Source organism: Mesoplodon mirus (genome assembly GCF_964341445.2).
Source record: "Mesoplodon mirus genome assembly, chromosome: 3".
NCBI lineage: Eukaryota > Metazoa > Chordata > Mammalia > Artiodactyla > Ziphiidae > Mesoplodon > Mesoplodon mirus.
The window spans coordinates 27,803,505-27,828,031 of record NC_138978.1 but is presented as its reverse complement, the minus strand read 5'-3'; positions in this window follow the sequence as shown (position 1 = coordinate 27,828,031).

Sequence of the window (24,527 nt, the reverse complement as noted above, 5' to 3'; positions counted from 1 at the left end):
GTGATGGTTCAAACAGTCCACAACAGGGGTTTCCCTGGTGGCGCAGTGGTTGAGAGTCTGCCTGCTAATGCGGGGGACGCGGGTTCGAGCCCTGCTCTGGGAGGATCCCACATGCCGCGGAGCAACTGAGCCCGTGAGCCACAGCTACTGAGCCTGCGCGTCTGGAGCCTGTGCTCCGCAGCAAGAGAGGCCACGATAGGGAGAGGCCAGCGCAACGCGATGAAGAGTGGCCCCCGCTTGCCACAACTAGAGAAAGCCCTCATATAGAAACGAAGACCCAACACAGCCAAAAATAAATAAATTAATTAATTAAAAAAAAAAGTCCACAACAATTTTGGAAAGCATGTGATATTAATATTAAAATGTGGCAACATAGAAAGTTTCATAAAGAAATGGATGTTAAAAGAAAAATGTAGTTGCAATCCTTGTAAAAGTCTTCTCCATTTTGAAAGACTGACAGTGAATTAAAAATTTTAAAGTATAGGAAAAAATGTTTTTCACCAAAAAATTACAAAAATCACTTGCTAGCATTTTTTTTAAATTTAATTTTTGGCTATGTTGGGTCTTCTTTGCTGTGCGCAGGCTTTCTCTAGTGGTGGTGAGCTGGGGTTACTCTTCGTTGCGGTGTGCGGGTTTCTCTTGTTGCGGAGCACGTGCTCTAGGTGCGCGGGCTTCAGTAGTTGTGGCACACGGGCTCAGTAGTTGTGGCTAGCGGGCTCTAGAGCGTAGACTCAGTAGTTGTGGCACGTGAGCTTCGTTGCTCCGCGGCATGTGGGATCTTCCCGGAACAGGTATCGAACCCGTGCCCCCTGCATCAGCAGGAGGATTCTTAACCACTGCGCCACCAGGGAAGCCCTAGCATTCGTATTTTAACCATTGCTAGCATTTGTAAAATATTAGGAAGTGGAACAATTATTCAAAGGCAGGGGCTAACATTCAGCTTGTGAATGTTAATTTGATTTAGCCCAAGTGAAGTAAGGGTGAAATGGGACATTTTGTATCAATACATAGGGAAGTAACCACTCTGTCTCTGGTATGCTGCTCCCCATTCTGCCCCACCGCATGCCTGGCCACCGTGCATAAGCATGCAACCCCTCTGCCTCACTTAGGAATCTAGTACCATAATGATGACAAAATGGCCACTCAGATTATACTCAATATCCCTAAGGTCAGACGACCCTGAAAGCTAGCCAGTACCAACTGCTTTCACCAGAGACAAAGATCCTTCTGCAGCAAAGTAAATTACTTTCCAAGACGCCCTTAACCTGTGACCTTAACCCTGTAAAGTCTTTTTATTGCTATTCCTGTTTACTAATTATGACTGCCATTTGTGTCCAGAGATTTTTTTTTCAGATACGCTTGTTATATTTCTATTTCCTAGTGACAGAGAATGCTTGCTGTACACAGTGCCACGGATTATCTTTTGTTCCTTTTGTTGTACTTTGGTTTATTACTCATCAAGGCATATTTGGACAGAAAGAAAAACTGGGAAGTGGATTGCAACACACACATTTCTTTAGCTGAGTAACCTCTGATAACACAAGATTTAATTTAGCTTGCCCCTGGAGAAAATTCAAGCAACTTTCGTGTTCATTTAAGCATTCATATCATGGTGTCAATTTCTAGCTTAACTCTCAACACACATGTTCTTTCAAAAGAAAAATAAAAGTAAGTTATTTACAAATATTGTCCTCAGTGTCACTTGATGGATTTTTCTATAGCAGATTGACTATTGAATATTCTACCTGGGTTATTTTGAAATAGATAAACTGAAATATATTCACCAACAAAATAAATTCAGTATATGTAGCCAACTTGTTTACAAGTGTCTTATTTTAAAGGCAGTAGTGAATTTATACTCTGCAATACCTAATTTGTAAGTCAAATTGTTTTTATTCAGAATTCCATTTTATAGCTATAGAGCATCACAAACTGTGTCCTAGAGTAAAAATTGCGGGAGGTTTTTTTGGCATCAGTGCGTACAAAAACCCTTTTGAGATACTTTCCCCCAATTTAGTATTACGTAATTTAAAACATTTTTCCCAGAAAAATAGGGAAACACTATAAATACATTACTCTTACGGATAAAGAGAGATAATAACCAAGTGCTCCTTTATTCTTTATTGTAAAAAAAATTTTACGTTCAGTATAATTAGATGTTCAAAGTTTTTTTTTTTTTTGATGTGAACCATTTTTAAAGTCTTTATTGAATTTGTTACAATGTTGCTTCTGCTTTATGTTTTGGTTTTTTGACCACAAGGCATGTGGGATCTTAGCTCCCCAACCAGGGATCAAACCCACACCCCCTGCGTTGGAGGGCAAAGTCTTAACCACGAGGGAAGTCCCTAATTAGATGTTTAGATGTTTCCGTATTAATTGGCCACCCAGAGGAGAAAACTAAGTAAACCACATTAGACTCTTTTTTTTTTTAATATAAATTTATTTATTTATTTATTTTTGGCTGCGTTGAGTCTTCGTTGCTGCGCACCGGCTTTCTCTAGTTGCAGTGAGCGGGGGCTACTCTTTATTGTGGTGCGCAGGCTTCTCTTTGCGGTGGCTTCTCTTGTTGCACTGCATGGGCTCTAGGCACATGGGCTTCAGTAGTTGTGGCTTGCGGGCTCTAGAGTGCAGGCTCAGTAGTTGTGGCACACGGGCTTAGTTGCTCCGTGGCATGTGGGATCTTCCCAGACCGGGGCTTGAACCCGTGTCTCCTTCATTAGCAGGCGGATTCTTAACCACTGGGCCATCAGGGAAGTCCTAGACTCTTTTAAAAGCTGAATCTTTTTTTTAAAATTGAAATATAGTTGATGTACAATATTATATAAGTTACAGGTGTACAATATAGTGATTCACAATTTTTAAACGTTATACTCCATTTATAGTTATTACAAAATATTGGGTATATACCCTGTGTTGTACAATATATCCTTGTAGCTTATTTTATACATAATAGTTTGTACTTTTTAATCCCCTACCCCTGATTTTGCCCCTCCCACTTCCCTCTTCCCACTGGTAACCACTAGTTTGTTCTCTGTCTGTGAGCCTGCTTCTTTTTTGTTATATTCACTAGTTTGTTGTATTTTTTAGATTCCACATATAAGTGATATCGTGCAGTATTTGTCTTTCTCTAACTTATTTCACTTAGCATAATGCCCTCCAAGTCCATTTATGTTGCTGCAAATGGCAAAAGTTTCATTCTTTTTATGGTTGAATAGTATTCCATTGTATATATATACCACATCTTCTTTATCCATTCATCTGTTGATGGACATTTAAGTTGTGAAAGCTGAATCTTTTTTTTTAACTTGAAGTATAGTTGATTTACAATGTTAGTTTCTGGTGTACAGCAAAGTGATTCAGTTTTATATAAATATATTTTTCAGATTCTTTCCTATTATAGGCTATAACAAGATATTGAATATAGTTCCCTGTGCTATACAGTAGGTCCTTGTTATTTATCTATTTTATATATAGTATGGTGTACCTGTTAATCCCAAGCTACTAATTTACCCTCCCTCCTCCTTTCCCCTTTGGTAACCATAAATTCGTTTTCTGTGTCTGTCAGTCTGTTTCTGTTTTGTAAATAAGTTTATTTGTATCATTTTTTTAGAGTCCACATATAAGTGATATCATTTGATATTTGTTTTTCTCTGATTTACTTCACTTAGTATGATAATCTCTAGGTCCATCCATGTTTCTGCAAAGGACAATATTTCATTCTTTTATATGGCTGAGTAATATTCTATTGTATATATACCACATCTTCTTCATCTGCTTGTCTGTTGATGAACATTTAGGTTGCTTCCATGTCTTGGCTATTGTAAATAGTGCTGTAAAAGCTGAATCTTAATATTGAACTCTTTTGCAATCTTTTGATAGCCAATCAGTGGAAACGAAATGGGAACACACCATGAAGAAATTTATATCTGCTAGGGTCTCAGGCCAAGTATCTATCTTCTGAATGATAGAAAAGGGAAGTTCTGTTCTTCTTACTAATTACTCAGTTTTCATTTTGAAGTAACTGCTGTTTCCTGGCTTATTTATGGCACTTTTTCTTTTTTCTCTTCTCTCTTCTCTTTTCTTCTTTTCTCTTCTTTTCTTTTTTTTAGGAAAGAGTACAAATAGACAAGCTCTTGTTGATTTCTGTTCGGGAGAATGTTTCTGACATCTTTTTCTTTTTTTTTTTTTTTTGTAAATATTGCAGGACAGGTTTCCTTTGGGCTTCCTAAGCCTTTTCTTTCTTGGCAATAGTCTCCGGTCAGATCACAGATGCCAGCAGGTTGGAGAGGGTTGAATTCAGCACAGTACAAGAGGCACTGTCTGTAGGAATCTAGGAAGCAGGAAGGTGTTGCTCAATAGTCTTCAAAGGTATGCTGGGGTCAATGACTGTGTCTGTCCAGTAAACTTGGTCCAACAGCCAACTCTGGCTGGGTGAGACCTTTCAGCTGAGTCGTTTTGCCTGGGTTGAGCATCCCTCGCCCAGGCAAAGCCTTAACTAACTTCTTAACTTCTGCCTCCCTTAGCACTTGGTCTTAGAGCAGTGGCTTGCTGGAGAGATGTTAGCTGGTGTGTGATGATGCCTGACACACGGTGCCCTTGTCAAAATCCAGAACCCCCAGAGGTGACATTAGCAGCTGTCCCACACTGCTGAGAGAGTTCAGGCCGGGCCATCCTCAGCAAAGCCAGGTGGAGGGTTTTGGCCTTCCCTGATGATAAGCCTGCCCACCCAGCTCTTTCTCATCCATTTGCTAATTTGTATGCTTTTAAAAGTCACTTGGAATCTATAATCATGTCCCCTTACCCACTTTTTTTTCATTCTTTAACAGAGGTATAATTTCCATAGAATGATATCCTCAGATTGTAAGTGTACCATTAGATAGGGTTTGACAAAGGCATACACCCCTGTAGCCCACAGGCTTTTCAAGATAAAGAATATTGTCACCACCTAAAAAGGTTCTTCATGCCCTTCTCTGTTATTCTCCTCACCCTCATCCCAGGCAACCAGTGCATCCCTGATAATAAAACTTAGGAGGAATTTGGTGTTCTGATTTCTGCATGTAGTGTCATGTCATAAGCAATTGTTCATGGTAATGTATAGAAGGAAGTCATATTGACTGTCAAGTACTTCATGACTATTATCTCATTCATTTTTCACAACAAATTTGTCAAGAATCATTATCCTGATTTTACAGGTGAGGCAACTCAGGTCCAGTGAGGTGAGGCTGCTTAATTGGTAGGAAATTAAGGCTACTGGACTCCCAAGTTTCTGTCCCATTCTGCTCATGTTGCCTCAACGTAAATCGTTATAAATGACTTTTTTTTTTTTTTTTTTAAATAACAGGGCCCTGCTGAGGTGGGACAAGGGCAAGACTTGACCTAGAAGGTTTCAGAACCCTGGGCCTGTATGTCCCCTGTGAAGGGCCCTGAGTTTGCCGTGGTGTGCTAGAGTCCAAGAGCAGTCTGTTCAATTTTCAGGTGGACGTCAAGTTGGAAATCAGCTTGAAATCTGGAAAATCAGCTTGAAATCAGCCACAGTGAGAGGATTTACACCAAGGAAATTGGCAAATGCCGCAAACCAGAGCCGTCTTTTCTCCCCAGAGAGCCCGTCGTTGGGCACTGACCAGCACACCACAGGTAGCCTCCAACACGCTGGTCACCCTTTTCTGCCCAGAATCACCTGTGGTCATATAAGCCTTTCTATTTTATTTTATTTTTATTTTTGACCATACCACATGGCTTGCAGGATCTTAGTTCCCCATTAGAGATCAAAACCTGGGCCCCTTGCAGTGGAAGCGCGGAGTCCTAACCACTGGACCGCCCAGGAATTCCCACATAAGTCTTTCTAAATAGTGGAGTGGAAAAGGCACAGGAGACCAGGTCTGATCTGAGTTTGGTAGCGCCTGAGATGAGCCACCTTGAACTTGCTGCCCAGACTGGAAATTTAGGTTGATCCTCTGTAAATAAGAGGGGGGGCAAGCCCAGGCATATGAAATTAGGGTCCTGCTAGCACATCTAGCTTGGGCTTTCTGATTCTTCTAGGCCTGGGGTGGGGTCAGGGAAGGACATGATAGGGCAGGTTTTAATGGTCTGTTAGCTGTTAATAATGTAGAAGCCTGCCTGGTGAGATAGATTTTAATTTTTGGTTTAACAAGAGAAGCTGCTGTTTTGAAGTTGCTGCTTGCTTCTCAGCCTGGAAGGACAGTTACCTAGGGGCTGAACTGTCCAGAAAAGGATTCCTGGAGTGATCCTTATTAGTTATGTATTTGTGTGTGTGTGTGTGTGTGTGTGTGTGTGTGTGTGTGAAGGTGCCCTTTGTGGCCTAACAAGGGCTGCCTCTCCAATTTGGTATCTGGATGGAAACAGGAGGAGGGAAATTTGCAATCTGGGAATGATCAGATTGAAACACCAACCCTTCTCTTCAAGGGTCAGTGTTATTAGACCATGTCTGAAGGACTAACATGTCTTCTCTCTTCTCTTTCTGTAATTCCTAGGAGTCAGATATTGTTCTTCCTTCTGAATTCACCTTCCTGTCTTTTTTCTTTTAGATTTGAAGTTAATTTAGAAAAAATAGAAAATACAGGTAAATGAAATTAAGGCAGGTATGGGGAGGTGGGATGATAACCCTGAATTCCAAAGCAGAGGTACCACCATGAACTTTCTTGCCCTTATCCATTCAGGCTACCTTTCATTTACATACACATACATAAATAGAAGAGATCTTAATGTGTATGTGCTCTATGTAGCCTGTTATTTTCACTTGACACATTCAGCATGGAAATAAACATGTACAGCACTGTTTCCTAATAGCTATCCTTTATTTTTCTGGAGGGATTTCCATTCCGTTATTAATTTAACCAAACCCCTGAAGCAAACAATTAGATTGTTCCCTCATTTTTGTTATGAATGTATTTCTCATACTTGTTTAAAAACAATTATATTATTGTCCTTGTTTGACCAATTAAAAACTTTTCTTGCCTCTTCTTTCCCCCTCTCTTTTCAAAGGTAATCAATTACAACATTCTGAAGATTATAATGTATATCCTTCCATGTCTTTCCTCATGCTCACAGAATTATTTTATATATATATAGTATATATACCCTTTTTTGTCTTTTTTTTTTTAATCAACAGTAGGGTCATATTATGTATATTTCCATTTAATTTCTTTTTTTTACCCTGCAATTCAGTTTGGGGATCTTTCTTGTCAATGAGTGGAATTAACTCATTTTTTTCTTTTAGTTGCAAAATATTCCATGCTGGTGATGTGCCACAGCTTATTCAAGCATACTCCTACCAAGGGGATGCAGGTTGTTTTCAGGTTTTGTTGTGTTTGTTTTGTTTTTGACTTTACAAACGATATATTAATTAACATTCTTTTGTATCTGTCCTTTAATTGTGACTGTATTTCTGTTGGATGCATTGCCAGGTGGACAAAAGGGTTTCTGGGGGCTTCCCTGGTGGCGCAGTGGTTGAGAGTCAGCCTGCCGATGCAGGGGACATGGGTTCACGCCCCGGTCCGGGGGGATCCCACATGCCGCGGAGCGGCTGGGCCCGTGAGCCATGGCCACTGAGTCTGCGCGTCTGGAGCCTGTGCTCTGCAGCGGGAGAGGCCACAGCAGTGAGAGGCCCGCGTAACGCAAAAAAAAAAAAAAAAAAAAAAAGGGTTTCTGTATTTTACATTGCAAGTTTAAATTTAAAATTCACTTTCTCATAGCCTTGCTAAGAACCAAGGTTATCACTCTTCTTATCGTTATTTAAATGTTCATGTTTGATTAGTAAGAGGGATGAACATCTTTTTATAGGCTTATTGACCATTTGGAGTTCCTCTTTTGTAAACTGTTCACATTCTCTGCGTTTTTCTTTAAAGAGGATTTGCCTTTTTCTTATCAGTTTATAAGAACTTTTTTTTCTTATCACTTTCATTTACTTGCTTCTTTTTTATTGAAGTATAGTTGATTTATGTTTTGTTAATTTCTGCTGTACAGCAAAGTGATTCAGCTACACATATATATATCTATTTTTTTTTTGGCCATGCCACACAACCTGTGAGATCTTAATTCCCCAACCAGGGATCGAAACCGTGCCCCTGCATTGGAAGCACAAAGTCTTAACCAGTAGACCGCCGGGGAAGCCCTATATATCCTTTTTAAAATTCTTTTCCATTATGGTTTATCATAAGAACTCTTTATGTAATCAACTTACAGGAACACTTGTATCTGCCATCTGTGTTAAAGGTAATTGATTGGTCAAACATTTGTCCTCTGACTTTGTTTTTGCTTTCTTTTAAAATGTTTATGGGATAAATAGATCTTATCTTTTATTTAAAGCTTCTTTATTTCCTATCTTGTGTAAAAGAATCGCCCTGAACTCTAGAATCTCGGTTATATACATACCCTTCTAATTTTTCTGTTAAATTTTTGTGTTTTATTTTCATATTTAAATCTTTAGCCCAACTGGAATTAACTTTTGATATAATGAGAGGGGGAAAACCCAGCTTTGTTATCTGCTAGAGCTAATACCACTTGAGCTAGTATCATTTCATAAATGACCATAGTTTTGATCTGAAATGAAATGCTCCCCTTGCCGTATGTACACATACATAAATGTGTGTGTGTGTGTGTGTGTGTGTGTGTGTGTACATAAATCTATTTCCGGATTCTTCTTGGTTCTTTTAATTTTATGGTATTTAATATATGTATTAAGTTATAATATTTGTCAAACTTCTTTACTGCAAGTTTTATTAGCTGGTATGGCAAGACCCCATCCTTATTCTTTTTTTATCATTTTCTTGGCTGGTTCAAAATGTTACTCTTCTGCATGAAGTCTAAAATAATTGTATATTTTTTCCATTTATTTAGGTCCTATTTTATATTGTTCTACAAAATGTTATACTTTTCTACAAGTAGGTGCAGTAACTTTGTGTGTGTGTGTGTGTGTGGCTCTCCTAATTTTTTCCGATTGCTTGATGAGAGTACAAAGAAAAGCTATGGATTTGGTCATCCGTTGTCATTATCTTGTAGTCATCCCTCTTGCCAAATTCCCTTAATAGTCTGCTAGTGTATTTGTTTCCTTGGGCTGCCAGAACAAATTATGACACACTTGGTGGCTTAAAACAACAGAAGTTTTTCTCTCTCACAGCTCTGGGGGCTGGAAGTCCAAAATCAAGGTGGCAGGGGCATGCTGGGTTTTTTTGTTTGTTTGTTTTTTGTTTTAACGGTATGTGGGCCCCTCACTGTTGTGGCCTCTCCCGTTGCGGAGCACAGGCTCCGGACGTGCAGGCCCAGCGGCCATGGCTCACGGGCCCAGCCGCTCCGCGGCATGTGGGATCTTCCTGGACCGGGGCACGAACCCATGTCCCCTGCATTGGCAGGTGGACTCTTAACCACTGCGCCACCAGGGAAGCCCTGGGCATGCTGTTTGAGGAAGGACCCTTCCTTGCCTCTTCCAGCTCCTGGTGGCTCCAGGTGTTCCTTGGCTTGTGGCTGAATAACTGTAATCTCTGTCTCTGTCTCACATGGTCTCTTCTCTACTCTGTCCATCTCTGCTCTATGTGTTCTCTTATAAGGACACTTGTCATTGGATTCAGGGCCCACCCAGATAATCCAGGATTGTCTCAACATCCTTAGCTTAATTTCATCTGCAGACTCTTTTCCCATATAAGGTCACATTCACAGGTCCCAGGAGGTAAACATATCTTTTGGGAGAAGCCACCATTCAACCTACCACAGCTAATTTGGTGTTTTTTGTTATGTGTTTTTCTAACTAGAATTTACTGGGTTTTCCTAAGTAAATAAAAATATCATTCGGCATTCATTAATTCAACAGATATTTACTGAACACCAACTATCAGGCAAGGACTACTATGGGCCAAAGGTTCTAGGTGCTGGGATACCATTAATAAATGAAACATAGAAAACTCCTTGTCCTTACAGAGCTTACAATCTAGTGGGGAGAGATAGATAATCAGGCATAAATAATCTATCAGGGGACAATATCTATCAGGGGACGATAAACTGCCATAAGAAATATAAAGCAGGCTTAGAGGTAGGGAGTGACCAGAGGGGCTATTTTAGATACAATGATCATGGAGGACCACTGTGATCAGGTGACATTTTAGCAGTGACTCGAATCATGTAAATTACTGGAAGAATATTCTTGGCAGAGGTAAAGGTCTTAGGTGAGCATGTGCTTGATGTGTTTGGGGGATAAAGGGTTAAGTAGAGAAGTGACCGGTTTTAAAAGTATCACTCTGGCTGCTGAGTATAGACGATGGGGGCAAAGGTGGAAGCAATTAGGAGCCAAATTAAATAATTCAGTAGAGAGATGATGGCGGCTCTCCCAGTGATTGTACGGGTGTAAGAGGTGTCCCAGTTAGGGGTATATTTTGAAGACAGAGCTGACAGTAAATAATTCAGTAGAGAGATGATGGCGGCTCTCCCAGTGATTGTACGGGTGTAAGAGGTGTCCCAGTTAGGGGTATATTTTGAAGACAGAGCTGACAGCGTTGCTGATGGATTGGAAAGGGGAGACATAAGAGAAGGAGAAGAATCAAGAAGGTCACTATATTTTTGGCCTGAACAACTCAGTGAATGGAGCTGTCACTAATGAGATTGGGAAGATTGGGAGAGGACCCGGCTTTGCAGGGAAAATCAAGATTCCTTTTATTTGTTTGGACACACTAGGAGGCTTGTGGTATCTTAGTTCCCTGACCAGGGATCGAACCTGGACCACCACAGTGAAAGTGCCTAACCACTGGACAGTCAGGGAAATCCCTCCAGATTCCATTTTGATTAGGTTAAGTTTGAAGTGCCTATTTGGACTGCGGAGTGGAAAAGTTTAGGTGGCAGTGGAATTCCTTGCCTGGAGGTCAGGGGAAAAGTCAGAGCTGGTGATACAAATCTGGGATTGTCAGAATAGAAACAGAATTTGAAGCCATGGAATTGGATGAAATATCCCAGGAAGAGAATGTAGATAAGAAGGGATCCAAGGACTGTGTCTTGGGGAATTTTAACACTTAGAGGTTGGCAAAGTGAGGAAGATCCAGCAAAGAATACAGAGGAAGAGAAGGCAAAGAGGTAGGAGGACCAGGAGTGTGGTGCCCCACCTGCCAAGTGAAGAAAGGGTTTCTGGGAGAAGGAAGTCATCAACTGGGTCAGAAACGGCTCATCTGGCAGGTAAAGGGGGCTGAAATTTGACTATTCTATTTGGCAACATGAAGGTCATCAGTGACCTTGTTTCAGTGGAGGAATGGGGACAAAAGCCTGATAGTACATTTAAGAGAAAATGGGAGAAAAAGTGGAGGCAATAAGACTAGATTATTATTTTGAGATATTTTGCAGTAAGGGAACCAAATAAGTGGGGTGGAGGCGTCAAGGAATCTGGAAATAACAATTTTATCCTTTGTTTTCCAATATTTATATTAGTTACTTCATTTTCTTGTCTAATTTGATAAAACCTCTGAAAACAATGTTGAGTAATAACATTTAAGTAGATATCCCAATCTTTTGCCAATTTTGATGAAAATGGTTTTAGGGTTCAACTTTTTTTTTTAAACATTTATTTATTTGGCTGTACCAGGTCTTAGTTGCAGCATGCAGGATCTTTAGTTGCAGCATGCGAACTCTTAGTTGCAGCATGTGGGATTTAGTTCCCTTACCAGGGATCGAACGCGTGCCCCCTGCATTGGGAGCACAGAGTCTTAGCCAACGTACCACCAGGGAAGTCCCAGGGTTCAACCATTTAGAATGATGCTTGCTGTTAATGTTTGATTAATAAGTTGTTGGGCTTTAAAAAAAATCATATTTAAGTAGTTTTAATTTATCCATATTTAAAGGAATTAATGAGGTATAACATAGATAAAATACAGTGCACAAATCTTAAATGTATATCTCCTTAAATTTTAGAAATGAACATACCCGTGGAACTGACTCTTAGATCAAAATAGAGAACATTTCCAGCACCCCAGAAGCTTCTCTCTTGCCCCTCCCAGCAATACCCCTCAACTTTCTATCATGATAGAGCAATTATGAGCCTATTTTTAAATTTCATATAAATGTAACCATATGGCATGTACTCTTTGACGTCTGGCTTCTTTCACTCAATATTGTATCCATGAAATTCACCTATGTTATTGTGTAGAGAGCTGATTATTTTTCATTGCTCTATGATATTCCACTATTTAAATATAAGACATTCATTTTTCACATCCCCTGTTGATGAATATTTGGCTATTATTAGTACAACTGCTACTAACTGTCATTTCATTTATTCACACTTTACTTAAGAGTTTTAATTAGGAACAATTGCTAATGCCTTTTCAGCCTCAATTCATATAATCTTATGGGTTTTCTTTAAGTTATGTCAGTATAGTTTCTCATAGTTAATGCATTCATATACCTAGGATTAAGTCTATTTGGCCATAGTGTATTATTTTCTTAATATGTTGCTGAATTTGAATTGCCAAAGTTTTATTAAGAAATTTTACATCTATATAATGTGATTTGGTATGTAGTTTTGTATGCGTCTTTATCAAGTCTACATAGTAAGGTTATTCTAGTTTCATATAAATAAATTGTGAGGCTTTCAATTTTATGATCTAAAATAACCTTAGATATACTTGATTTTTAATGAGTAGAGAGAATTCAGCTGTGAAATAATCTGGCATCTTTTAAAATGATTTTTTATTTATTTTGATATAATCTTATACTTAGAGAAGAGTCATAAGAACAAGGAATTTCAGGACTTCCCTGGTGGCGCAGCGGTTAAGAATCTGCCTGCCAATGCAGGGGACACAGTTTGAGCCCTGGTCTGGGAAGATCCCACATGCTGCAGAGCAACTAAGCCCGTGCGCCACAACTACTGAGCCTGCACTCTAGAGCTTGTGAGCCACAACTACTGAGCCCACGTGTCACAACTACTGAAACCTGTGCACCTAGAGTCCATGCTCCGCAACAAGAGAAGCCACTGCAGTGAGAAGCCTGCGCACCGCAGCTAGAGAAAGCCTGCGTGCAGCAACGAAGACCCAACGCCCCCCAAAATAAATATGTAAATAAATAAATGTTATAAAAAAAAGAACAAGGAATTTCAGATTTAATAATTGTTTACATTTTGCCCTACATAATTCTCTCATCCTATCTCTCTCTCTCTTTCCCACCTTCCCACATGTAAAACAAGGACATTCTCTTATAAAACCACAGTACAATTGTAAAAATCAGGAAATTTATTATTAGTGCATGACTACTACCTAATATATAATCCATATTCAAATTTCATAAATTGCTGCAATAATGTCCTAGGAGCTATTTTTCCTCTGGTGCAAGATCTAATCCAAGAGCATGAGTTGCATTTAATTGTCCTGTCTCTAATCTCTTTTCATCTGAAATAGTTCCTCAGCCTTTATTTGTTTTTCTTGACCTTGGCATTTTGGAAGAGTCCAGGTCAGTTATCTTGTAGAATATCCTTCAGATGGTTTTGTCTGATGTTTCCTCATGATTGGATTCAGGTTATGCCTTTTCAGCAGGAATATCACAGAAATGAGCTGTGTCCTTTTCAATGCATAGTACCCTGATAAAATCAGCTTGTCCCAATCATGGTGATGTTAACTTTGACCATTTGATTAAGTTGGTGTCCTTCAAGTTTCTTCACTGCAAAGTTACAATTTTTTTTCTCTTTGAAATTAATAAATATTTATGGGGCATTACATTGAGATCACTTAAGTAACCTGTTCCTCATTGAACATCTGACCTCATAGTTTTTTAAAAAAGTAATAGAGCTTTAGTCACTTTCCGATCTCTTCTTGATGATCCGTGATTCAAGCTTTCTATTCATTCTTGAGTCAGCTCTCAAATGTTCTGCCTGGGGTTTCCCTGGTGGCGCAGTGGTTGAGAGTGCCGATGCAGGGGACACGGGTTCTTGCCCCAGTCCGGGAAGATCCCACATGCCGCGGAGTGGCCGGGCCCATGAGCCATGGCCGCTGAGCCTGCGTGTCCGGAGCCTGTGCTCCGCAACGGGAGAGGCCACAACAGTGAGAGGCAAAAAAAAAAAAGTTCTGCCTGTCTTCTCAGTTCTACCTTCTGAGAACTTTTATTTAAAATTCTTCATCTGCACTGTTTTTTGAAAACTAAGCATATTATTAATTCCAAGAAGTCTTATTCAGTTCATTTTTAAAAGCATGCTGTTGCTGTTTCATGGCTTACAATAACTTCGAATTTTTCCAAGGATACTAACTAGCGTGGCTAAGTTATCTTTGCAACCTCTGTGATCTTTTGTTCTACTTGTTTATCTTGGCCTTCCTCTTTCACACTTGCACGCAGCAGGCTTTCATCAAATGAAAGAGGGAAGCCTTGTGTGGTGTAGAGTTCTAAGAAAGAGGCAATGGAGGGACTTCCCTGGTAGAGCAGTGGTTAAGAATCCGCCTGACAATGCAGGGCACATGGGTTCAATCCCTGGTCTAGGAAGATTCCCTCATGCCGCGGAGCAACTGAGCCCGTGCGCCACAACTACTGAAGCCCGTGAGCCTAGAGCCCGTGCTCCGCAACAAGAAAAGCCACCGCGAAGAGAAGCCTGTGCACCTCAACGAAGAATAGCCCCCACTCGCCGCAACTAGAGAAAGCCTTCACGCAGCAACGAAGACCCAACGCAGCCAAAAAAAGAAAGAGGCAATGGAAAGGCAAGGACTTGCATGAACTTGCCCGAGGCTTTCTGAGTGAAGATCTCCTTTCTGGAGGAGTGGGAGGGGCTGTCATGGTGCCGGAGGGCCTCTAAAGGAGAGATTTACTGGAGCAGTAGCTCCCACTCCAGCTGTCTTCATAGTCTGCAGAGACTGTTCAGTTGCTTTAGAGAGGAGCCCTCCATTATAGCCTTCCATTCTGGGGGGCGGAAGAGCCTTTGGGTGGGACATTCAATTAGTACCTACATTTACAGCCCATTTCTGATGCCAACCCTTTATCCCAATTCTCATTTCCCAGTCAGGAACCTTTCTAGAATTCTGCCAGGATTATAGATTCTCTCTTCCTACAGTCCTCTCTTCACATTTTCTGATTTGCTGCTTTCTGGCTTATGCTTCCTCAGTCAACTCTTTGCCATCCATTTGCCATCATCCTGAAATTTGTTGAAACTTCCAGTTCATTATTGAATGAATCTCCTTTTTTCTTAAGGTGCAGATACATAACTTCTAAATATTTTTCTATTTTATTTTATTTATTTATTTTTATATATTTATTTTATTTATTTATTTATTTTTGGCTGCAGCGGGTTTTCTCTAGTTGCGGTGGGCGGGGGCTTTTCTTGTTGCGGAGCATGGGCTCTAGGCACACAGGCACAAGGGCTCAGTAGTTGTGGCTCGCAGGCTCTAGAGCACAGGCTCAGTAGTTGTGGCACACGGGCTTGGTTGCTCCGCAGCATGTGGGATCTTCCCAGACCAGGGCTTGAACCATTTCCCCTGCATTGGCAGGCGGACTCTTAACAAGTGTGCCACCAGGGAAGTCACTTTCTATCATTTTTATTGGGTTTCCAGACAGAATGTAATTCAAGGGTCAGGTTGCCATCTTGAACCACAGCCTCTCTGGTCACCGTTTCATAGAATTCCCTTTTCTGCTTAAGCTAGCTGAAACTTGCCTGTGTTACCAGTAACCAAAACATTTCTAAGATAGAGGGACATCGTCACTTTCTATCTCTCTGCTCTCGGCTTAGGCCCCCCACCATTCCCTCAGCCTTTTTGCAAAGAGACTACAATTCAACTGATCAGGGTCCTGGCTTGTTGCTTGAGATCACTCCCAGGTACCCGGCATCAGAGTTTTGGTTGCTTCCTAAATCCTCGGTCACACAGTTAATTTCCTCCCTGATTCTCAAATTCAAATGCCTGGAGGATTTAGGCAGATATCATCAATGAATGAAGTGGGCCAGGTGGGGACTGGGGAAAATTGAGAGTTTGTGCCTCTTAGTGGGAGAGCTGCCACCAGACAACTCTTCAGATCTCTGCCGTATGGTTATGTGACCAAAGTTGCCAGGTTTTCTGATTTTAAGAGAAACTGGGAATCTAAAATGTATGTAAAAATTCCAGATTTTTAAATGTTAGCAACTAAAATTTAAACTCGTAAAATACAGTTCTGGCAAAAGAAAACATGCTATAAGGCCACATCTGTTACTTCTGATTTACTCCCTTAGGTATCTAATCACATATGATTTATGGGGCACTTTTATTACTTCTGCTACTGATGACAGTTTTGCTGTGTATTTCCTATTAGGCATTGTGCTAAGTCGTTTATGAACATAATTGTATTTCATTGCCACAGCAACACTAGGAAGTAGATATTAACTTTTCCATTTTATAGTGAAGGTGTCTGTGCAGCAAGACTTTTTGAAACACAGCTCTTAAATCTTAAATCTTTTCACAGCTTCCTGTTACCCTCAGACTCAAGTTTCCTTATCTTGGTTTATAAGGGACTTTAGGACTTCCCTGGTGGCACAGTGGTTAAGAATCCGCCTGCCAATGCAGGGTCCACGGGTTCGAGCCCTGGTCTGGGAAAATCCCACTTGCCGTGGAGCAACTAAACCCGTGTGCCACAAGTACTGAGCCTGCACTCTAGAGCCCACGAGCCACAGCTACTGAGCCTGCGTGCCACAACTACTGAAGCCCACGCGCCTAGAGCCCGTGCTCTGCAACAATGAGAAGCCCGCACACTACAACGAAGAGTAGCCCCTGCGCACTGCAACTAGAGAAAGCCCCCACGCAGTAACGAGGACCCAACACAGCCAAAAATAAAAATAAATAAATTTATTTTAAAAATAATAATAAGGGACTTTAACACCCAGCCCCCTACACCACTCTCATCTTGCCTTGCACACTGGGTTCCAGCAACTCTGAACTTTTCTCTTTTCCTTCAAACATAGTAATCTTGTTCTTGCTACTGGGTTTTCTCCACCTGGACACTCTTCTACTTGTCTTCCTGCAACCACATGCTGTTCACTCTTCAGGCTTCAGCCTCCAGATCGCTTCCCCTGCCCCCATATTATCATCCTCATCTTGAATTAGGTTAAGCAGTCATACAACAAGTTTCCATAGCAGTTATACCATTTCATTGTTATTGCTGATGTAACAAACATGATAGTTCCTTATTTCTTCCATCTTTACCCCCAGCCAAGTAATAAAACCCTTAATGATACGACTTCTAGGTCAGAGTCCACAAATCCTCAGTCACTTTCAGATATTAAATATGTGTCAGATTTGACACGTTACAATAATCTACAACAGAGATCAGCAAACTATGGCCTCTGGGCCAAATTTCCCAGCCCCGTTTTTGTAAATAAAGTTTTTTTGGAAACAGTCACACTCATTCATTCTGTATTGTCTATGGTTGCTTGTACACTACGTCATCATATTTGAGTAACTGCCTGCCCTCTACAGAAAAAATTAGCCAACCCCACTAGGATGGCGATAATCACAAGGGTAAATAATAAGTGTTGGCTAGGATGTTGAGAAATTAGGACTCTCATACACTGCTAGTAGGAATGTGAAATGGTACAGCTGCTTTGGAAAAGAGTTCGGCAGTTACTCAAAATGTTAAAGTTACCATATGACCCAGCAATTCCACTCCTAGGTATATACTCAAAAGAATTGAAAATATTATATCAACACAAAAAGTTGTACACAAATGTTTATAAATGAAGCATTACTCATAACATCCAAAAAGTGGAAACAACCCAAATCTCCATCAACTTATAAATGGATAAATAAAATGTATATTCACACGATGGAATTTTATTCTGCAATGAAAAGTAATGAAGTACTGATACAGGCTACAGCTTAAATGAACCTTGAAAACATAATGCTAATAATGCGTGGGCTTGCTCTTGACTTGTCATGGTGTTTTTCGTTTGCTTTTTAATGTCATTTAAGTAAAAAAATTAAAATGATAAATTATTAAATTAAATTTACCATTCTTTATATTTTATATATTTATGTACTTAAAAAAAATAAACAGCTCTTTTTTTTTTTAATTTATTTTGGCTGCGCCAGGTCTTAGTTGTGGCATGCAGCCTTCTTAGTTGCAACATGCATGCGGGATCTAGTTCCCCGATCAGGGATGGAGCCCAGACCCCCTGCAGTGGGAACTTGGAGTCTTACCCACTGGACCACCAGGAAGTCCCTATGTTTATGTACTTTTATACATTATATTTTTACATTTTATATAAAATTCTGCTCTTATATATTTTTAAATTTATTTTGTGGCCATGCCACATAGCTTGAAGGATCTTAGCTCCCTGACCAGGGATGAAATCTGTTCCCCCTGCAGTGGAAGTGAGGAGTTCTAACCACTGGACTGCCAGGGAATTCCCTAAAATTCTGCTTTTAAATGCAGATACAAGAGCATTTAACTCACCAAACTTACACAATTTGTATTTCACAATTTGTACATGCATATGTATTTTGATTTTACCAGAGTAATGGAAACACTGTATTGAACTAACACAGCTGCTTTTATTTCACTTCTGGATGTGCACAGATTCTATCAACACCGTCTACCTTTGACTTACTGATGAATAAGGAAAGAAATGAAATATAATAATAATACATATTATATATAATAATAATGTTAATCTAAATAATAAGCGCTACTACTAATAGTTGATCATATGAAATACTGATAAATAAGGTATGAAATGACCTATGAGTTGCCTATCTTTCCCTTTCCTTCTTGTTGTCCTTTTCAGGGTGATTGGCTAATACAGGGAAGTAACATGGATAAGAAAGGATATGGAAGGTTGCCCTGGTCATTTGTGTTTCTTAGAATGCCATCACCTTCTTTCTTCATTCCAATCAAGTTCTGGTTTGAACAGGAACCATGACCTGTTGGGACTATCAAAGCTCCTGCTTACTTAACCATAGATGTAACCCCCTAACTTTGCACTCACTGAATCCTGCTGAATTCCCGCACATCACGGGTCCATTGGACACCTGTGCTCATGGGGCCTCGTGAACACTATCTCAAGTGGAGGCGGCGAGGAATGGCAGACACATATTGTGCTTATCTATTCTGCTCTTGCTCATGCTTCATCGTTCCCTCAGATTTCTCATACAAAACACAAGTTCAAAGACGGAATGATTAAGAATGTCAGGATGGTGACAGCAGAGCATTAACCAAGCCTGAGGCCCTGGGGAGGATGGGGCCCCTTGAGATTGCAGAGTTCACATGCCTGAAGTCGGCCCTATCTGGAGGTTCCCCAGTTATTGTGGTTCTTTTCAGAATTTGAGGCACTTAGCACCTTTGTCCCCCTTTGGGGCCAAATCCCCAAATCTGGTCAACAAAAAAATTTCAACACAATTTCCTGTTATGTTTGCATGGCAGAGCCTGTTAGTTTTCTCCTCTTCTTCTCTGATAATAGAATTCCCAGTATTCAACGGGCACAAAGCCACCTAGAATAAAGACTGCATTTCCCAGACTTCCTTGCATCTATCCAGTGTGGCCATATGACAGTGCTCTGGCCAATGGGATGGAGATGGAAGTACTCTATTCTTAAGCATAAACTCTTATTAAGGAACTTTGTGTGATGGCTCATGCCTCTTTCACTTCTTTTTAATTCCTTCCTGGAGTGTAGATCTGGCTTCTTGCACCGTGAGGTTATAGACCAAGTATGGTGGAGCCACAAAAATAGAGGAAACTTTTATCTTGGCAATAGAATGACATACAAATCCTGAACCACCACCCAGACACAGTTAGTTTGGGCTTAATTGCATTTGCAGCTAAACCTAACCCTAATAAACATTATTTGTTTTTAGATAACCAACAAGGACCTACTGTATAGCACAGAGAACTATATTCAATATATTGTAATAACCTATAAGGGAAAAGAATATATATACCTGAATCACCGTGCTGTACACCTGTGACTGACATGACATTGTAGATAAACTATACATCAGTTAAAAAAAAAAAGTTTAACCTCAAAGGAAAAAAAAACCCCACACTATTTGTTTTATAGTCTCTTTCCCAATAGACTTGAAGCTCCATGATCTCAAGGACCCATCAGCCCTGACTACCCTGTTTGCCATTGTATTATGAACATCCAACACAGTGTCCAGCACAGAGTAGGTGTTTAATAGTCAGATGAATGAATAAATGAGGAAACTGAGATCCAGAGAAGTTGATTAACCTGCCCATGTTCACACTGGATGCCTGATAGGAGGCAATGTGACTCCAGGTCTACTCCACTGACCAGGCTAACACTCAGGGGCAGCCTTACTTCCCATCTGTCTACTTTGCTGGAGGACTGACACTACTGAATGACTTGCAATTTCCCAAACTCATCTTGCTGTTTCATGCTTTTGGGTTTTTGCCCAAGCTGTTCCTTCTGCCTAGAATACCTCACCTACCCCTCCTGCTTTGCCTTGCCAGCCTGGTGAACACCAACCCATTTTTCAATACCCAGCACACATGTCACCTAGTACCTCCCAGGGAGGATCAACCTTTCCTTCCTCCCTGCTCCCACTGTACTCTTTACTGATTTCTATCAACCTGCTGATAATCTTTTGCTACATTATAAATTGCAACAAATTTGCAGAGTTGTGCCCCCATTGTGCTTTCTCCAAGGGCAGGAACAGGGTTTTATTTACTTCTGAGTTCCCAGAACCTGGAACACAAGAGGAGACTGAAATATTTGTTGAATTGGTAGGATCCTGATCTCAATTTATAAATGAGGAAATTGAGCTTAAGACAGGATTAAATGTTGTTACACAGCTAATTCTACAGGTCTACAGAACACAGGTCACCTGGCTTCAGTTTGTGTAGCAGTTTACTAGGGCTGCCATAACAAAGTACCACAGACCGGTTGGTTTATTTTTATTTATTTATTTATTATTATTATTTTTTGGCTGCACCGCACAGCATGTAGGATCTTAGTTCCCCAACCAGGGATCGAACCTGCACCCCCTGCATTGGAAATGCAGAGTCTTAACCACTGGACTGCTAGGGAAGTCCCAGACAGGTTGGTTTAAAGAACAGAAATTTATTTTCTTACAGTTTTGGAGGCCAGAAGTCTGAGATCAGAGTGTCGACAGGGTTGGTTCCTTCTTAGGACTGTGAGGAAAAATCTGTTCCATGCCTCTCCCCCCAGCTTCTGGTGGTTTGCAGGCAATCTTGGGGGTACTTGGCATATAGAATCATCATCCAATTTCTTCATTCATCTTCAACTGGTGTTCCCTCTGTGTGCATGTCTGTCTCCAAATTTCTTCCTCTCCTCATATTGGATTGGGGCCCACACTAATGACTTCATTTTAACTTGATTACCTCTGTAAGGCTCTATGTCCAAATAAGGCCACATTTTGAGGTATTGGGGGTTAGGACTTCAACATATGAATTTTAGGGGGACATAGTTTCATAACAGTTTCTCAACTGCAAATGAAGGCTTCGGCCTGGATGGTTGTTAAGGTCACTTCTGCTTCCATGCCCGGGGGAGGAAGCAGTTGGCCCAAGGCCACATATATAGCAGCTAGAGCTGGGATTCAAATCCAGGTCGCCTGACTTCAAACCCTGAACTTTTAAACCAGTACAGATTTACGATGCCCAGTTCACAGGGAAACAGCCTTCAACTTCATGGGCACACAAACCTCTGTTCGGGGTTCAGCATGTGGCCAAGGTCTCTTGTCTCTCCAGCTGTTCTCAGCATCCACCATCCAACATCTTCCAGCAGAGCTTTCTGTTCCATTCTGAGATGCAGCAGTGAGGCCGTGGGCAGGAGCCCACCAGCTGCCTAGCTATTCCACCCACAGCCCCAGCAGGGAAGCCGTGAAGTCCTGAGTTTCTCCATAAATATTATTTTATGAATGTGTGATGGGTGGATGATGCAGGGCTGCTAGAATCCCCAGACAGTTTGAGGGGAGATCTACAAGTGAAGGCAATTTGTACCTCACCTCCTGTGCTGAGGCCAGGAAGTCTCTAAGTCTTTTCCAATGACTCCCAATGTCATTGGGAGTCATTGACTCCCAATGACTAAGTGATGATTAAGGAGGCATCTGTATGGGTGGTCCCGAGGGCACCCTCACAGCATCCCAAACATCCCAGAGCAATACTGTAAGAATCATAGCAGTGGCCAGGGTCACTTCCATCTCTAAACTTCAATTTCACCATCTGTAAAAATAGACAAAAATACTTATCTCTTCCCATTTAATAAATACTTAACATTCACTGAGCTCTTGCTAGGGGTCAGGAATCAGACTGAACCAGGGGTTGGCAAACTTTTTCTGTAAAAAGCCAGATAGTAAATGTTTTAAGATTTGCAGGTCAAGAGCCAAAATTGACACTATCAAATAGGGATGTATCTAACAGGACAGATAACAAGTTTCCACTAATTTTTTATATAATTATAAATGTAAAAACCTCTATAATGACCTATATAGGAAAAGAATTTAAAAAAGAGTGGATATATGTATATGTATGATTCACTTTGCTGTTCAGCAGAAACTAACACAGCATTGTAAATCAACTATAGTCCAATAAAATTTTTTTTTTAAAATGTAAAAACCGGGCTTCCCTAGTGGTGCAGTGGTTGAGAGTCCGCCTGCCAGTGCAGGGGACACGGGTTCGTGCCCCGGTCCAGGAAGATCCCACATGCCGCGGAGCAGCTGGGCCCGTGAGCCATGGCCACTGAGGCTATGCGTCCAGAGCCTGTGCTCCGCAACGGGAGAGGCCACAACAGTGAGAGGCCCGCGTACCGCAAAAACAAAACAAAACAAAACGAAAAAGAAAAACCACTTTCAGCTAGTGAGTTCTGTTTTTTTTTTTCTTAAGTTATTTAATTTATTTATTTTTGGCTGCGTTGGGTCTGCGTTGCTGCGCACTGGCTTTCTCTAGTTGGGGCGAGCGGGGGCTACTCTTCGTTGTGGTGCGTGGGCTTCTCATTGCAGTGGCTTCTCTTGTTGCGGAGCATGGGCTCTAGGCACGCGGGCTTCAGTAGTTGCAGCATGCAGGCTCAGTAGTTGTGGCTCGTGGGCTCTAGAGCACAGGCTCAGTAGTTGTGGTGCACAGGCTTAGTTGCTCCGCGGCATGTGGGATCTTCCCTGGCCAGGGCTCGAACTCATGTTCCCTGTGTTGGCAGGCGGATTCTTAACCACTGAGCCACCAGGGAAGCCCCAGCTAGTGAGGTCTATAAAAATGGGTAGCCCATGAGTTGTAGTTGGTTGACTGTTGTTCTAAACACTTCACGCACAATGGCTCAATTAATCTTCACACCAACAGGGTGAGTTACGTGCTGTCCTTATCCTTGTTTTGCAGATGAGGGCACCAAAAGAACCCCAGAGGGGTTAAGTAATTTGCCCCGATTCACACAATTATTAAGTAGTGGAGCTGGAATTTGAACCAAGACAGTCCATTTTTGGAGTTTGCAATGATTTTTTTGCAGGATTATTTGGAAAAGAGTTCTTTGTTTAAGGATGGCTCAGTATGTGCCAACCTCTGTAGCAGGGAACACAGGGCCATCAGATTTAAGGACCCCCCCCATGTTGCTCATGACTGAGGAGTGACAATTCTCAGATATGATGGATTCTCATCCAGATGGAGTCCAGCTCCCTTGAAGATTTAAATGTTAAACCTAAAACCATGAAAACTCAAGAAAAAAAAATGGGTGAATAAGTTTATAACGTGAGGTGGAGGAAGATGCTCCTAACGGACAAAAAAACAGAAGCCATGATGTAAAAAATTGATGAGAAAAAAATCTAAAGTTATGTACCGCAAAAGGGTCCAAAACTAAATTAAAGGACAAATGTTAGATTGGGAGAAAATATTTATAACATATATAACTGATAAACAGAGTGTAAGCACAGAGCACCTATAAATAAACAACTTAATAGGAAAATAAAGAATACAAATAGACAATTCACAAAAGAAATGGCTGAGAAAGATAAAAAGAGCTTTAAAATCCTTACTATGCAAAGTTACAAAAATCCAACAAAAGAATACAATTTTCTCATCTATCAGATTGACAAAATTCAAAAAGGTTCATGATGGCCTGTGTTGGTGATGAAATGTTTGTGTGTATTTGTCTACCCTTATATTTTACTAATGGATTTGAAATTGGGCAACCATTTTTGAGAGCAATTTGTGTGTCTTAACACTTGAATTATTTGCTTTCTCGCCTTCCCCTCCCCATCCCCAAGAATGTAACCTCTATGATGGCAAGGACCTCATCTGTCCTACACACTGCTGTGTTCTCAGCACCAGTAAGAATACATAGCATTATAAGCCTTTGATAAATATTTGACTTACTAAAGAAAAGCATGAATTTAACATTTATATTTTTTTAGGTGCAGAAATTCTATGCCGGGGAATCTATCATTGAAAAATACTTTCATGGGGACTTCCCTGTTGGTCCACTGGGTAAGACTCCACGCTCCCAATGCTGGGGGTCTAGTTTTGATCCCTGGTCGGGGAACTAGATCCCGTATGCATGCAGCAACTAAGAGTTCGCATGCCGCAACTAAGAAGCCCGCCTGCTGCAACTAAGATCCTGAGTGCCGCAACTAAGACCCGGTGCAGCC